The 10045-nt window shown below is 41.0% G+C and overlaps 1 protein-coding gene across 2 annotated transcripts in view; it reads left to right on the top strand.

Annotated features, from left to right (window-relative positions):
* Nucleotides 1-1687: 1687 nt before the first annotated feature.
* LOC120053979 (semaphorin-3D-like) overlaps nt 1688-10045 on the top strand; it is a 64375-nt gene continuing 56017 nt past the window's right edge. For both annotated transcript variants that reach the window (XM_039001326.1, XM_039001325.1), the window contains exon 1: nt 1688-1969. The gene's annotated coding sequence lies outside the window, so the exon portion shown is untranslated. The remainder of the gene's footprint in view (nt 1970-10045) is intronic.

Raw genomic sequence — 10045 nt, 5'->3', positions numbered from 1 at the left:
ACTGTCATCTGATGAAGTTGTTTCTTGGTTAGTGGCTATTTATATCTTTATTTGGTCGAATTTGTGATAGCTACTGATGCAGTAAAAAAATGGTGGAGTAAAAAAAGTGGTGTCTTTTGCTAACGTGGTTAGCTAATAGATTTACATATTGTGTCTTCCCTGTAAAACATTTTAAAAATCAGAAATGATGGCTGGATTCACAAGATGTGTATCTTTCATCTGGTGTCTTACACTTGTGATTTAATGATATTTAGATGCTAGTATTTACTTGTGACGCTATGCTAGGCTATGCTAGTCAGCTTTTTTACTGATGGGGGTGCTCCCGGATCCGGGATTGTGTGGAAGTAGAGGTTATCTCAGCCAATCATGGCTAGCATGAAGGCTCCTGGCTTTTTTTGTCGCTAAACCAACTAGGCTCATAATTTAACAATTTTGAATATTGAATGAAAAGTGAACTTTGCAGTGTACAAATTTAACATGAACAGGAATGACATTTACTCTCACACCTGGCCAAAATAACTATCGGGAAGTAGTAACATTATTATTGAAATATTATTACAAAGTGGTAACTCTCCCAACATTGGGATATGCATAGGCACTTGAGTAAATCATACTATTTTGTAAGGCTCATTAAAGCTACAAAAGTGTCTTTGCCTTCTTTTAACCCTTTAACCTAACTCCTAACCCTATCCTTAACCCCTAACCCCTAGCCTAGCTAACATTAGCCACATAGGTTACATTAGCGCTATCCACATAGCTAATGTTAGCCACAACAAATTGGAATTCATAACATATCATATGTATTGCAAATTCATAACATATTTTACAAATTGCAATTCGTAACATATCATACGAATTGTAATTCCTAACATATCACGATGGACATCCATGTGAACTAACATACTATATCATACTAAATGGAGGGATACAGATTTACATTTACTCAGTTACACCTACCTCTAAGTCCTGGTTGGTTCCGTACACTATTTACCCAGTGCTGGGTTGCTTTTAACCCAGCATTTTTTTTAGTGTAGGTTTAAAACAGTGGGGCCTAGATTCAATCAGATCAAAAGTTAACGAGCGATAGCTGACACCCACATATCTGAAAATGTCAGTTGTGTCAGAGGTGTAACTGCATTGGAGCTGTCAAATCGGTGAGTTCTGAAAGTTCTGAATGAGAAAGTTTAGGCTAATAATGATGCTCCAATTAAAAAATAATTTTATGAAATAATTAGGATTTCTATCAGTCTAATCAGGTGTAGATTACATCTCACATTCCTGTGTCCAAACAAGGCTGCATTGGATTTCTCTTAATTCGTCTCCATGCAGCCAGTGGCAATGTCAACTTTAGGTATAATGTCAGGAGCTTCTTGTGGATTTGACAGCTCTAACACAGTTCCACCTCCAACACTGCCAAAACAACCGTTATGTGTATGTTGGCTAAAGCGGATTTGATTGAATAGAGCCCTAGTTTAAATATATTCAAATCGATGTGTTTTGGAGGTTATACAGCAGAGGTTATACAGCAGTGCAGTTTATTATTACCTATAACGTAAGCATTTTTTTTATTGGGTGGGGGTTTGCCATCCCCACCTCCCTTGAGGCAAAACGCCGCACATCCAACTCATCTCTATCTATCCAGCATGCGCAAGTGGAATGCACAGAGAGTTCGTCGCTGTGGCGGGGAGTACCGAGCGTGCGTCAAACCGCTCAGAGTTGAATAAAAAGGAAGGGCGGGGAAATATCGGGGTATTTAGTTTGTGCGACTTTTATTGCTGCTGTGATATAACCCAGCTAGCCCGTTGACTGTTTTATTGTTTGGAGAGAGCAGTGCGCGTCAATGAAAGGTTTAGGTAAAGTTGTTGCTGAGTTGTGTGTGAGTTCTTAACCTCCTGGCTCCTCTGCTCCTGTCATCATTACGCACGGGAGGAATCCCGCTCCAGGAGCGACAAGAGGACGTTGAGAACAGGTAAATTGATAAAGAATTATGGGTTATTTTATTTATTAGGCTCGATTAACAAATAAGTCAACGCTTCATGTATGTGAACATTCGTGTAGAACTTGCCCATGCATAATGCAAATAATTAATCTGGTTAGAAAAGTTTACGATGAATAGCCAAATGCACGTGTTGTTAGGTACATATTTCATTGGGTGTTGGTATTTTAGGCAATGTTTTTTGTAAGCAGCATGTTTTGATGTCTTCATCAGTTTGCCAACAGCTCTTAACTGCCGCATATTGAATTATGACTAATGGCACAGCTAGAGCACTTCTTGTCTGGAAACCCGACATTGGCAAACACGAACACACAGGAGCGTTTTCTCTCACGACCTCTACAATCCAGAATGTTGAATCAAATCATATTTTAATGTACAGTACTTTACAGGTTGTCTGTGCGGTTGGTCCTTTTGGCAGTGGGAAAGTGAGACAATATATCCACAGGAAAGTATAATTACATCAACTGTTCAAAGCGCTGGGTAGTGCATTCAGATTTATTTTACCTGAAGCATGCACACAAGATGAAAAGACATGCAGGTGACGCATGCATACTTGCCTAGGTCGTAAGCATGTTTACATGGTTCTGCAAATGCTACAGGTGATAGGAATCTGAATGCACTACCATCACTTTGAAAATATGAAATTATAATTTCCTGTGGATATATTGACACACATTCCAACCGCCAAACAGACCAACCACATGGACAACCTGTAAAGTAAATGAACATGATTTCATTCGACATTCTGGTATTTAGAGGTCATGAGAGGAAACGTTCCTGATTCAAAAGCTAATTTCTGTCCTACATAGAATTCATTGCAATTCAACATCGGGTTGCCAGGCAAGAGCATGTCTAACTATTTCTCACAAAACAGTAGGCTTACAAGAAAATCACACAAATAGTTTATTGACAAGGTTTAGATTGGTTTACTAACAAGTGGTGTGTTCCAAAGCTACAGAGGTGTAGGACAAAGCTACAGAGGTGTAGGACAAAGCTACAGAGGAGTAGGACAAAGCTTGTAGAATTTGATTTGTAGAATCTAGCTAGAAATAGAACAGCTGGATAGTTCTCATAAAACTAGGCTACCATGAGCCAGGAGTTGAACATTGGATAAGCCTCATATGGTATACATATTTCTTTCTCTTTATGATATAGTGTTGTCTTTATCTCCCACAGTCCATAAATACTGCATACGATGTTGATGAAAATACTTAGCCCCCTGGGGTATGAGGAGTATTTCAGAGAGTCATAGACAGAATGTTTAAGAGGAGTTTGGTATGAGGACATTCTGACAGTCTTCTGACAGTAGTAAACTCTCCTCCTCGCTACACACTTTTTCTCTCACCTCAGTGCTAATAGTCTGTGTTCTGAGGTTGTGTGTGTCTGTCTGGTCTGTGTGTTTGTGTGTGTGTGGGTGGGTGTGGTACTGTCTGGTCACTGTGTTGACTCAGTGGCTTAATACCCTTCTGTCAAAATCTGAAGTAGAGCTGAAGTTTTTGCTTCAAAAAAAGCTCAAAGAGCCAGCATGGCAGAAGATTGACAATGAAATAATATAATAGTTCATAACATTGTATAAGTATAATGATTCCTTGTTTTTCTTTGGTTACGTATGTGTGTGTTTGGTAAAAGTTTTCATAATGTTGGACACACACACACACACCCACACACACACACACACACACACACACACACACACACACACACACACACACACACACACACACACACACACACACACACACACACACACACACACACACACACACACACACACACACACACACACACACACACAACATTCACACACACACACACACACAGACACAACATTCACACACAGTGGCTGTTTGGAAACTCTCTAACACCCTGTGGTCAGTGTAACAGGCAGGGCAGGATAAAGACACAGTCATAACCTGCTACCTTGTTATTCTAGCCATCCCAGGCCAGCCTGCTCCGAGCTATATAGCTGTACTTCAGCTCTGCAGACCCTACCAGGACACAGTGTAGGCAGAGAGAGAGAGAGCAATAAAGAGAAAGATAGAGAATGAGAGAAAGAGAGGGAGAGAGAAACAGGGAGAAAGAGAGAGAGACAGAAAAATCAAGAGAGAAATAGAGACAGAAAGATCAAGAGAGAAATAGAGAGAGACAGAAAGATCAAGAGAGAAAGAGAGAGAGACAGAACGATCAAGAGAGACAGAAAGATCAAGAGAGAAAGAGACAGAGACAATAAATTCAAGAGAGAAAGAGACAGAGACAATAAGATCAAGAGAGAAAGAGACAGAGACAATAAGATCAAGAGAGAAAGAGACAGAGAGAAAGATCGAGAGAGAAAGGTATGAGAAAGGTATGAGAAAGGTATGAGGATGGTGATTGCTCTCCTCTGCCTGGCAGTAGTCCAGTAGTGTCAGTCAGAGGAGACATGGGTAAATAAATGCTGGCAAATTTTCAGCCGTTTCGCCTCAGAAAGACAACAGAGAAAAACCTCTTGTGATTGCACTCTTTAAACAGCAGCCAATCATTGCCTCACTGACGATGCCTTGTCAGACATGCTTAAGACTGATAAGTGTATGCACAGGCATAGACATACAACACGCAAACACAGACACACGGTGGCAGGGACAGGGTACAAGGAAAGGACTGGAGGTTGATTCTGATACAGACATTTGTGTTTGAAAATATTTCGCTTTTAGAAGAGGTAAAATTGATAGCAATGAAGAGGCCATTTCACACCTGCTTTTCTGAAATGAAACTTCAATGCTACAGTATATCCAGCTGTGTTGGACAGGCTCCAGTACGCATCAATATTCTGCTGTGTTTAGAATGGCCCTCAGCACCATTCCTGAGCTGTGTGACAGCGTCATGGGTTTTATGGCTGAACGTTTTCCTGGACTGGGCTGAAAGCATTCCCACTCTCTCAGAACTCTCCTGGTCAGGGGTGGAAGGTGTGTGTGTGCGTGCATGTTTGTGTAATAATTATAGAATCTGCACTGACATTTTATCAATAGCATATCAGGATTTTGGAATGTTGAGCCAACGGAACTGTAATCTGTTTTGTTTTGTGTTAGAGTATTTTGTTTTTTGTCAGGAGGTTAAATACCTAGAATCACCTATGCAGTTGGAAGTCATCTGACTGGTGGTAATAGTATGTCCTTATATGGTTATGCTTTTATATCCCTTTATGCAAACAGAGAGGGGTACCTTAGATGAGATGGTTTATGTGTGTGTGTGTGTGTGTGTGTGTGTGTGTGTGTGTGTGTGTGTGTGTGTGTGTGTGTGTGTGTGTGTGTGTGTGTGTGTGTGTGTGTGTGTGTGTGTGTGTGTGTGTGTGTGTGTGTGTGCGCCTGCCACATTATTCGAACTGTTACCAAACACAAAAGACTAACACACAAAACCAAGGAAACTGACTTTCACTATGAATTATTCAACTAGCGTTCTCAGGCTCACAACAGAATTAGATGCTCATCTATGTTTCCCAAGCGTCACATTTCAAAGTGTTTAAAGTTAGGTTTAGGCATTAACTCCACATTTTTATGGTTAGGGTTAACTTCGAATGGTTAGGGTAAGGGTTAAGGTTGCGCATAGGCTTAAAACCAATATCTCAAAAACAAATGTCTATTTCTGGATTCGAACATACAACCTTTGGCACCGCCACTGCTTAGAGGCATTTAGGCATAGGATTTAGGCATAGGATTTAGGCATAGGCGACATGGGCAGCCGTCCAGGGTGGCATCTTGCCGGGGGCGGCATGGGGTGCCCGCACAAAAACAAAACAAAATACAATAATAATAACAAATATACAATAAAATAAACAACAAAATATAAAGAAAGAACAACCAAAAATAAATATATTCAGAATGGTGACATTTGCACGATCGGTTTTCTATCGCTCATTTGCACGTCACGTCAATGATATCATGTCACCGTGTGGGACTGTGGGTCAATTAACCTTGCCGGAGTGGTGGCCCTGATTCTAGTTTGTGAGCTAGGCAGGCTACTGCCTGGGATGGTCTCCCACTCAGAAGAACGAGATGGGGAGGGGGACAGGGGTAGGTTGACCTCAGGTCTCCCCACTGGAAGTCCAAGGTTGGGGGAGCGGGGGAATCTATCAAATAGCGCACCTCTAACTTTGTACAGTACTGAAGCAATTAGTAATGCAATTAGTTGTGCAATTTAGTTTGTGTGTTTCTTGTTTGAAGTGCAATAGTGTAATATTCAAGTTCTCTTCTTCATAAGTGTGTTATTCTATTTGTGTATTTGTGTGATATAGGATTTGTGCAATTTAGTTTTATTTGTGTGGTTTTTTTTAGCAATAGGGTAATAGTGTAATAATTCAATTCTCTTTTTTATTTGTATTTATACACTACACTTTGTTGCTATTTGTCTTTGTTACTTATTTTTTATATTTATGAGTCTTATTTTTGTATGTATTTTTATATTTATATATTTTTAAGTGTTGTGATTATTTATTTGTGTTGTGCGTTGAAGGGGGGGGTTCGCCCAGGGAGCCGTACAAGCTAGAACCGCCACTGCTTAGAGGCCAGATGCTTACGCCCATGCCCTAGCAAAACATACTTGAAGGTAACAGCGCTCACTTTTGCCCCTAGTGGCTGCTTTCCGCATCACCTCCCGACTTCCTCAGACATTATATTTCACTTTACATTTCAGTAGACACTTTTACCTAGAGTGACTTACAGTAAGTAGTGAGTGTATACGTTTGTCATGCTTTTTTTCTGCACTGGTCCACCATGGGAATCAAAACCACCATCCTGGCATTGCAAGCACCATGCTCTACCAACTGAGCTCCACAGGACCAACGTGGATTTATGTTGAATACTGACTTGTATCATGGGTGACCTGGAATTATTATAGTATAAAATGTTATGAACTGTTCTATTATTTCTTAGTCAGTCTTCTGTCATGCTGTGTGTGTGTGTGTGTGTGTGTGTGTGTGTGTGTGTGTGTGTGTGTGTGTGTGTGTGTGTGTGTGTGTGTGTGTGTGTGTGTGTGTGTGTGTGTGTGTGTGTGTGTGTGTGTGTGTGTGTGTGTGTGCGCGCATGTGTGTGTGCGCATGTGTGTGTGCGCATGTGTGTGTGTGTGCATGCATGCGTGAAAATGAGTGTGTGTTTGCTCAGAGTCTACAACATCCAAGTGGCACAGAACAGCCCTGCTGGCTCTCATTCCTTCCTGTCTGTCCTCTTTCTCTCTCTTTATACACTGAGTGTACAAAACATTAGAAACACCTTCCTAATATTGTGTTGCACCCCCTTTTACCCCCAGAACAGCCTCAATTTGTCGGGGCATGGACTGCAAACTGTCGAAGTGGCCCATGTTGACTCCAATGGTTCTCACAGTTATGTGAAGTTAGCTGGATGTCCTTTGGGTGGTGGACTATTCTTGATACACATGGGAAACTGTTGAGTGTGAAAAACCCAGCAGCGTTGCAGTTCTTGTGTATCGTTATGTCTACCTCTATTTCCCCTTATTCACTCCCCTTCACAGAAAGCAATATGGCAGAAAGTCAGTTCCCTCAGGTCCATGACCTGCTTATCACCATTCAGCTAATAATGTCCTACAAAAGCCTGAAACACCCTTTAGCTCTCCAGGATGGGAGTTGCCCATCCCCTAGCAGGAGTAAGTGTAATGAGTGTTGAAGAAGTATTGCTGTCTCCTCAGGCCATTGGGCTGATGTAAATGCAGCACTCAGACCTGTCAGTCCTTTTAGTCACAGGCTATTAATCCTATCAGTGTAGCTCTCAGGATGTTTAGTGTTTAGGTTTACCTGTCCTGTTACTGTCAGTCGGCCTAACCCTCTCTCAGATGCGTAGGGTTACACACACACACACACACACACACACACACACACACACACACACACACACACACACACACACACACACACACACACACACACACACACACACGATTTTCTGCACTGACCTGAGGGCTCTCACATTTAGACATAACGGAAGATTAAATCGCTACAGTAAACATGAACTGAGCCTCTAATAACAGCAGCACATGTCTATTATCATAGACTGTAGTATTGTCTTACCACTACAGCACTGGGCTACAGATAACAGCTCTGTCATCATATAACAGTCTCATCTCTGCCAGAGTGCACAAGGACCACAGGGCTGGAACCTGATACTTTCCCTCTGGTTTCCAGCACTGAGTAGGTTTTCCTATAAAAGCTCAACTGAAGGAATTCTGTTGTAATATCATCCCTTTGGAACCTCACCCTGTATTGATTGAATGCATTAAGGTTTTCGGGGGAAGTTAGTTCGTGGATTGCAGTTTTTTTTGTCTGATGTTTGCATGATAAATCGTCTCCAAAAAAGAGTCACCGTTGAAATGTCCCCTAACCAAGTCCAGTTATACTGAAAATTCCCCTAAAGCTGTTATAGGTCATTGGATCCGACCAAAGAGCTTTGTCAGGATGATGTATAGGATTTATTAGGAGGCACATTAGCACAGGAACTACAGCCTTTCCTCAGGCACAGGATCAAATAGTCACTGTACACTACTAAGAATGGAGTGGGTGTTGGGTTTCTTTACCTCCTTACCTTCCTTTACTTTTTGGCATGGATTAAAAGGTTCTTGTGGATGATGTATGATGCTATTTAAACCTGGAAAATGTGTTCCATCACTATTCATCTAATCATCTCAGATTAGATGGATTCTCACGTTAGCATGTATGGAAGTATGTCAGGGGCCTCTATAGCAATCATGACGATTAATCAGTTAATAACTTATGCTTAATTAATGTGAGTTTTTCATGTAATTATATAGAGATAAGCATATCCTGCTGTTATGATCGAAAGCTACAACAGCGATAACATCTCAAAGCTCTCGTTGGTTCCGATGTTGACTTTCTGTCGTGTTGGATAACCCACATTCAAACTTCAGAGTGCAGCTGAACAGATATGATGCAATACAGACTGATAAAACACTTTCACATCATACTAGAATGTGCTATATAGTTATTATATTGATATTATGACTAATGTTGAGTCCCGTAGGGATGGTAAATGCAGAGGATATCAGAGTATTTGTTTACTGTGGCCTTTAGGGTTGTGCAATGAAACACATTTCACCCCTTTCACTATAACCCAATGAGTTCTCGCTCTCTCTCTGTGTGTGTGTGTGTGTGTGTGTGTGTGTGTGTGTGTGTGTGTGTGTGTGTGTGTGTGTGTGTGTGTGTGTGTGTGTGTGTGTGTGTGTGTGTGTGTGTGTGTGTGTGTGTGTGTGTGTGTGTGTGTGTGTGTGTGTGTAAAACACAACAGTTCCCATACAGTAGAACAGGGAGGTCTCTCTTCAGGAGTGAGGAGAAGTGAGTGAGACAGTAGAGGAGGTGGCACTAATATTAGTGGAAATGATTGAAAATAAACATTAGTGGAGTATTTGTGAACAATATTACACAGACATCACTTCAGAGGTCTGTTAGTGTAAGTCAATGGAGGCTTTTTATGAATGGAGAAACAACATACTAACACTGTGAACAAAACAGCACCAACACTGACTGTGAGAAATCCTGCTTAAAGTTACATTGTTGTTTTAGGGCCTTCTGAGCTTCATTTTATTATGTTTCTCCCTTAACTGTGTTTTATACAGTCATTTGAGTCATAGCTAATAGAGAACATTTAAATGTTGTTAGTATATTTTATGTTGTGTATTGTTTCAACATAACATAGTGTCAGTCATGTATTTAGCCTAGTAGAACCACATGGGAGTCAGCAACATGCTTTCTTAAACAGCACAAAGAAACATGATTGACTGTTGCCAAGAAAAACAGCTCAAGCCCTGAGAGCTAAAACCAATTAGCTCTGTTATTACGCCAAGTCTGTGCCCTTGGTCAGGGAATAGTGTGTGTGTGTGTGTGTGTATGTGTATAATAGGAGGTCTAATTCACTTTGTCCTTGATAGATGGAGAGATGTGATTATGGCTTACTTACTGGGTACCTCAGTGGTAGCTAATGCTTTATCAAGGGTGGTCGTTCCTTGTTTCGCTCCCTCTTTCTCCTCTCTCACATACACACACCATGCATTCAA

This window comes from Salvelinus namaycush, chromosome 9 (assembly GCF_016432855.1).
Source record: "Salvelinus namaycush isolate Seneca chromosome 9, SaNama_1.0, whole genome shotgun sequence".
NCBI classification, from domain to species: domain Eukaryota; kingdom Metazoa; phylum Chordata; class Actinopteri; order Salmoniformes; family Salmonidae; genus Salvelinus; species Salvelinus namaycush.
This window is presented reverse-complemented; position numbering and strand designations above follow the sequence as displayed.